Consider the following 7,983-nt stretch of genomic DNA (forward strand, 5'->3'; position numbering starts at 1 on the left):
GGTTCTGACGAACCGACTCTCCTCAGGCAAGGCCCGCGCCGTCGTGCTTCGGAGTCCGGTCTAAGACGCCCGCCGCGGGGACACCGGGCGTCTCACCTGGACCCTCTCGAGGGCGTGTGCGTCTCCCTTTTCCGCCGCGAGAGGGTGGAACGCGGCGACCGGGTGAGCGCCGGCGCGCGCGGGAAAGGCCCTTCCCTCTGCAGGGCGAGCCCTGGGCGAAGAGCGGGGTGGGCGTCGGACGGCTGTTGACGCGGTCTGGAGTGCGGCAGATGGATCTTTGACACCTGGAATCGGGAAAATGCTCCGGGCTAAGCTTGGGGGAACGAGGCCTAAACCGCGCTGCCGGTCTTAGACGAGGGTCTGGCGTGTCTGGGCGCCTGCAGTGGAGTCTCGGCCCTGGAGAGGGCGCCCTTCCGGGGGGGGGGAGGGAAAATGGGGGCTCTGGCTGCTGTCAGTTTCCAGGAAGAAACTGATCTCCCGACTGTGTAGGCCAGCATGTGGCGGGTGTTGCCTGTGTGGTGCTCTGGCTGCTGTCAGTTACCGGGAAGAAGCAGATCTCCCGGAGTATAGGCCGGTACATGGCAGGTGCTGCATTAGGTACTAAGATGAACAAAGTAGCCCAAGAGTGAGAGTAAACTATTTGTATTCCCTTTAGAATGCCTGCGCATTGCAATCCCTATCCTAGTGAAAGAGTATCCCAGTGAAAGACACTGCTGCAGGCCCTGGAGCAGTCAAGACCGGGCCTTTCCCACTTCGCCACCTTGCTGTCCAGTGTCCTGAGCTTTGCCCGGAGCATGGTTCCCTTTTCTCCTAGCGAAGTGTGCCCTAGGGACCGTCGGAGTCTCTTTTGTACTCTGGGTCCTGGGGCGGGGTTGGCCCAGGTGCCAGATGCCGGCGTAGTGTGAGCTCTTGGCGGGTGTGTGCAGGAACCCTGGCATTCGCAGGCCTGGCGGTGCTCTGTGAGCATCCCTCAGAGGAAGCGTTCCGCCGAGCAGGTCGAGCCCAGCCGAGTACAGGAGAGTTCAGCTTGCTGTGGGAGGTCAGCAGACCTCATGCAACATCTGCACTTTGGGGAAGGATCCTGCGTTTCTTGGAACTTCAGAACTTCACTTCATGGATTCTTGCAGAACGTGGTTAGGATGTTGTTTCATGATTCTCTTCAAATGGGAGAGAGCTGTTCATGTGTGCTTAAGCACTTAAATTAAGCATGAAGTCAGAGTTAAGTGATTTTAGGTACCTGTCAAAACCACAGGTACCACATAGTCTCTGGTATGGCCTATTGGCGTCTTCCCATAATCCGAAAGGTGCAACTTTCAAGTCATGAATAGGCTTTTATCGTGAAGGGGTTTCTCTTTTTCTTCTATACTTTCCACTCAAGATGATAATCAACATCTGGGTAGTACTCACACAAATTTTAGGTCTGTGCTTGTGAGACTTTTCCCCCCTATGTATCCGTCAGAGCAAGTCTAGTTAGACTTCTCTTTCTCCTTCCCTTATGGGGGAATGAATTTGGGGTATGTGAATAGATGATTTTTCTCCCAACTTCTTTGAAGGGGCTCTAAAATGGAGAGCCTCCTTTGGGTCTTAAATGATTAACTGCGTTGAAGTCTAACCAACACTTTACTTGAGGCCGGTTCGATGAGCAGGTGATGTTCTCCAGTAGCAACATTCAACTGTAAGTAAGCTAACTTTAGACAGAATGTGCTTAGGGAACTTTGTAAGCATTATATGCCCCATTTATTGCAAAATATGAAATGTATTGTTTTCCAGAAAGTGGTGCCCACAGATCCTGATACAATTTATTTAATGGTTATAGTTGTTAATTTCCTCTTTTTCCTGAGGGGGGAAAGCCATTAATTTTATAGTTAGCCATAAAGGAATTTTAGGCCTATTAAGGGGAAACTAACCAAGGAAGGGAAAAGCTTGCTACTAGACATTATAAAATTTAAATGTTTCCAAATGCACAGAGATTGAATATTGTAGTTTTGAGTGCAGATTACTCCAGCACAGTAGTCTTTTCAAACATTTAAAAGCCAAAGAACTATTTGTCAAGTATTATTGTATACAGTACCCAATACCAACATGAAATTACTTTAGCCAATGGCCTACCTACTGTGGTAACTGCATAAAGAAAATAAAGGCAAATCCTCATCCATCTAACAGGAAACAGTGCTCTTCTCTCTCTTTTTTTTTTTTTTTTTTTAACTTTTCTCTTGAAGTACTTCCTCCTTGACGCCCTTTAGGAGCTTTCTTAGTATTCTGGTGCTCAACAAAACACACTTGCTGCCTTTAGCATTTTATTTGCAAGTTTTGTTACTTTTTTTGTTCTACAGCCTCACTGACTCATTCTTTTTTTTTTTGAGTTGGAGTCTTACTCTGTCACCCAGACTGGAGTGCAGTGGCCACTCCCGGCCACTGCAGCCTGGACCTGCTGGGCTCCGGCGATCCTTCCGCCTCAGCCTTCCAAGTAGCTGGAACTACAGGCGTGCACCACCACGCCCGGCTCATTTTTGATTTATTGTAGAGATGAGGTCTCACCAAGTTGCCCAGGCGGGTCTCAAACCCATGGGCTCAGGCAATCCACTCACCTCAGCCTCCCAAAGGCGCGGGATTACAGGCTGAGCCACCGAGCCGGACTTGACTCATTCTTATAGCACTTATTACCTTCTTGTATTTTGTTCTAGTTACATGTCACTCATTCTTTCCATCATTTAAATGCCCTCTGTTTGCACACTTATTTAGAGTTTAGGGATGAGACAAAAATTACCATATGCCAACTCAGATTCATGCTGACAGGAACATTCTACTGAAGAATTGAGGGCCCCTTCCAGGCATAAAAGTGTACACATAGTTGGGAGGTGTATGTGTGTAGTATTGGCCAATGTGGTATGGCAAACACTTGTCTATGACTTTTCTTTTGGTATTGGCACCTGTTGTGGTAATGGTCAGTTGCATTTTGAAGAGTTGTCTTCCCCTTTAGAATCTTCCTACCATGGACTTGGGTCAACTTCCTGTGAATTCTTTGAAATATCCTGCTTTAAAATCTAGGATATGCATTTTATGTTCAGGCCACTGTCCTGTTACCCATTACTATGACCAGTCTATTACCAATAGTGCTATACTGGGTTATACTAACAATTCCCAAATCTTAGGAGTTTAAAGCAGCAATGCTTGTTTTATGTTTACACCATGTCAGCCGGGAGCTTTGCCCCATGTTTTCTTTTTGGGACTTGTGACTGACTGTTATCAGCCAACATATCGGATGGAAAGTGTGTCATGATTCATGACACATGCATACTAACTCTTAAAAGCTTCCAGAAGTTGCGTATATCACTTTGCACGTTTCATTGGTCAAGTCAAGTCATGACCATACTTAATTCAAGGAAGTGGGAAGTATAATTTTCACCTGTGTAGAAAACTACAAACTTCTGAACAGTTCACCCTTGTCAACGTGTTCTCCTTCCTCTGGGTCACCCTTGACTCTAGCCAGTGGACATTAAAAATGCCATCCAGTCGCTGTGTGGAGCTTCAAGTCCAGCAGTAACTTCTTCTGGTCTAGACATGTTATCTGTCTCCCACCCCCTGTTGAATACTTAGGATAGAGTTGGGACAGGTGACTACAAGTGTTCCCATTAGGAAAGAGGAAGAATGGCAGACACATACCAGACTGTAGACAGTTGAAATCTCTCTGGGCAGGTGTTGCTAGGGCACTAGTTCTGTTTCCTGTGTTTTCCAGGCCAGTTGAAGAAAACAATTTTAACTTGAATATTTGGTAAACAATAAAATGAATTATAGGAAAAGTGAAATTAAAAACATGAAATTACAAGCCCAATTTAAAACTATTGTTAGATTCAACAGACAACCTGTGTGAAATTGCTATAAAAACTTCTAAACAATTACTCTCAATTTCTCTATCTATCTCATTGTCATAGACCTGTGACAAATGGTTCTTACCCTGCACATGCCCTAGAGCATGGTTCTCCATGATCCTTGGCTTTGCCCTTTGAGAGATCCTTCCACTTTTATTATTCTTGACCACATCTGAAGTTGACTTTGGAGATATAGCTGAACAGTTTTTTTAACTTGCTTCATGACCGTGGGGCACATGGGCTAAGGATTGTTTTAAGTTTTGAATATCTAGTCTCTTGAACAGCAATCCTTCTCTGAGTATCTATATTTTAATACCTTGTTAAACAAGACCAACAGCAGCTATTACACAGTACTAGTATGTCTTCCAGCCTCTTCTTTTAGGGCTATAAATAAGTTAATTAGCCACAGGAACCTAGGTATGCTTTCATTATGCATTCATTAGGTACATGTCACCTCCAAATTTATTTATTTATTTGAGTCAGAGTCTCACTCTGTCGCCCAGGATGGAGTACAGTGGCATGATCTTGGAAACCACAGCCTCAACCTGCTGGGTTCAGGTGATCCTTTCGCCTCAGCCTTCCAGGTAGCTGGAACTACAGGCATGCGCCACCATACCCAGCTCATTTTTTGATTTATTGTAGAGATGAGGTCTTACCAAGTTGCCTAGGCTGGTCTGGAACCCGTAGGTATTTATTTGTTTTTTAAATTTTTTGGAGTTGTATCCTCACTCCATTGCCCAGGCTAGAGTGCAGTGGCACACTCACGGCCACCCCAGCATTGACCTAGTGAGTTCAGGCTATCCTTCTGCCTCAGCCTTTCAAAAAGCTGGAGTTACAGGCACGCATTACCGTGTCCGGCTAGTTTTTTTTATTTGTTGTAGAGATGAGGTCTCGCCAGTTGTGCAGGCTGTTCTCGAACCTGTGGGCTCAGACAATTCCCTCACCTCGGCCTCTCAAAGTGCTGGGATTACAGGGCCACCATTCCCAGCCTTTTTTTTTTTTTTTTAATGTGAAGTACAATTCAGAGTTAGGTACATACATAGTATTCGTACAGGTAAATTGTGGGTACCCATATTGATGTTATGTGCCCCCCTTCCCATGGCAGTGTCCCACTGCTGCCAATCCCTCTCTTTTAGTATTATGATAAATGTTCAGAGTCCACTTATGAGTAAGTACATGTGGTACTCAAATCTTTGTTTCTGTGATAAGTCACTGAGTATTATAGACTCTAATTCCATCCAGGCTGCTGCAAAGTTCATAATTTTGCTTTTCTATATGGCTGCATATTCCATCATGTAAATGTACATTTTCTTTATGTAGTTCACTTTCGATGGGCAGCACGGTTGGTTCCATGTGTTTGCTATTGTGAATAATGCTGCAATAAGCATGTGTGTGCAGGTATCTTTTTCATAGAGTCATTTGAGGTCCTCTGGGTATATTCCCAGAAGGGGGATTGCTGGTTTGTATGAAAGGTTGATTTTTAGATCTTTTAGAAATTGCCATGCTGTTTTCCACAGAGGTTGTACTAGCTTACATTTCTAACAACAGTGTAGAAGTGTTCCCATTTCCCCAAATCCTCTTAAGCATCTGTTGTTTTTTGAGTTATTGATGATGGCCATCTTGACTGGAGTTAGGTGGCATCTCAGTGTGGTTTTCATTTGCATTTCTTTGATGATTAGTGAGACTGAGCATTTTTCATGATCTGTTGGCTGCTTATGTCTTCTTTTGAGAAAAGTTTATTCATATTTTTTGCCCACTTTGTAATAGGGCTGTCTGTTTTTTTTCTTTTGGCATGGTTGAGTTCCCTGAGATCTGGATGTTAGGCCTTTGTCAGTTACACAGTTGGCAAATATTTTTTCTTGTTTTGTGAACTGTCTCTCTGACCTCTTGATGGTTTCTTTTATTTTGCAGAAGCTTTTCAGTTTGTTGAGGGTCCACTTGTCTATCTTATCTTTTATGGTATTTGCTTTTGGAGAGTTGATCAGGAATTGGTTGCCTATCCCAATTTCCGTAAGGATGTTTTCTATGTTTTCTTCTAGGATTCTTATAGTTTGAGGTTTTATATTTAGGTCTCTTGATCCATTTAGAGCTGACTTGTGTATATCGTGATAGGTAGGAGTCCTGTTTCAGTCTTCTGCATGTGGTCAATCAGTTTTCCTAGCACCATTTACTGAATATGTTCTCCTTTCCCCATTGGTTGTTGGTGGAGGCTTTGTCAGAGACAAGTTGGTTGAGAAATTGAGGTTTGCTTCCAGAGTCTCTATCCTGTTCCATTGGTCTGTCTGCCTGTTCTTGTGCTAATATCAGGCACCTCCACATTATTGTTGTGACAGTTTTATCAAGTGTTTTGTCACTTCTTAATGCGGGTCATTTGCTGAGCTTGTCTCAATAAATGTTTTTCTGAATAGACCCAGAACAGTTTCTGTGCTGTTTGGCCCATAAATCATTATTTTGGGCTTTGTTGTTGCTGTTAAGATAGCACCTTATTGCTCATTTGTATACTGGTGAAGATAGACCAGTTCATGCTGCAGTATTAACCTCTCAAATCGCAGTGGCTTAAAACAACATGGTTTATTTCTTCCTTTTGTCACATGCTCCTTATACAATAGCTGGAGGTTTTCTATGTTGTGCTCATGCTAACAGAATAGCCACTGTTTGCACATTTCTGTTGACTGTGACAAAAGACAATAAAGCTTGGCATCTCACACATTAGTTGTTAAAACTGTTTCCTGCAGGGAGACACCCCTTATTAATAAGGGTGCCTGAACGATGCACACTTGTATACCTAACCCTTAACTGTACCCCACAATTTTATAATAAAATCTATGTTTAAAAAATAAATAAATAAGCAAATAAAACTGTTTCCTGAATGAGACATATGCCACTTTTACTCAGATTTTATTGGTCACAGCAAGTCTCATGGTGTCCATAACTGACTTCACCAGAGGTAGGGGTCGAGGGAGCTTAAGTGTACTCTTACTTTATTTATGAGAGGAGAACTGGAACTACACTGATGTAACAAGGCCACATTTCCCCTAAGGTACTCATCACTTTTCTTCTGATATTCTGATTTTTGAAGTATTAACATATTGTTTTTTATTTCCTTTTCTAATTACTGGGGAAGTCACCAGTACTTTTTTGTTTTGTTTTATATCTTTTTTACTCTGTTCTCCCTGATATTTCCTTTCCCCATCCACAATTTTTTCTCTTTAGTTTAAAGATCTTTTTATGAGGACACCATGTCTCTGGACAAATGCATTTTATCTTCCACACATGTGAAATGCTCACTTTCCCATGACCCAGCAGGGTAGATTGGATTAATGTAACAGATGCTAAGGAGGAATTGACTATATTCAAGTAATAACTTTTCTTTGATTTCGAATAAAAAGGTACACTCTTTAAAGAGTCAGAGGGCTCTAAAGTTCCCTTGTTGTCTTCCCCTCAGTCTCCACCCCCATTTCTTCTTCCTTAGAGACAGTTACTTTCAACTGCTCAATTTGTGCTTTGGCATTGACCTTCCACTTTGATTTAGTTCTCTTTTCCCACCCCTTCTCTTTCCTCATCCTCTCAACTGTGGTTTTAGTTTTGGTTAAATCATTATGCGGGGTTTATTTCATTATGAGCATAAACTCTATTTCTAGCTGACCCGTGCTCTATTCTCTGCTTTAAGTAATTTTTAAAATAGTCACATCATATCAAAGGTGGAGTGAACTGCACAGAGCACTACTGAGCTCTTATATCCAACTATATGTAAGAATAATTACCAGTGTCTCTAATTGACCAGCAGCACAGCACTTTCACATATATAATCTCTTTTGTTCAATGAAATAAAAGATGTGGGATATCATTTAAACATTTGCTGTGTGGTTAGATCATTTGTGCTACAAAGTACATGCTAGGGAAAAGAATAATGTCTAATGTAGTGATAAAATAATTGAATTGTAACCCAAAGGCCAAGAAAAGTGATATTTTATACTTGAATCTTTCAACTGTGCTTTTAGTCAGTGTTTCACAGTTTAATTAGGCGATAGTTATTTCATATATGGTAATGGCTGTTGTATAGGTATTCCCCAGCCTCAGAAATGCATGTATTTCTCTCTAAAATAGAAAGAAA

The sequence above is a fragment of the Carlito syrichta genome, unplaced genomic scaffold (assembly GCF_000164805.1).
Source record: "Carlito syrichta isolate Samal-C Ts95f unplaced genomic scaffold, Tarsius_syrichta-2.0.1 Scaffold302552, whole genome shotgun sequence".
Taxonomy (NCBI): domain Eukaryota; kingdom Metazoa; phylum Chordata; class Mammalia; order Primates; family Tarsiidae; genus Carlito; species Carlito syrichta.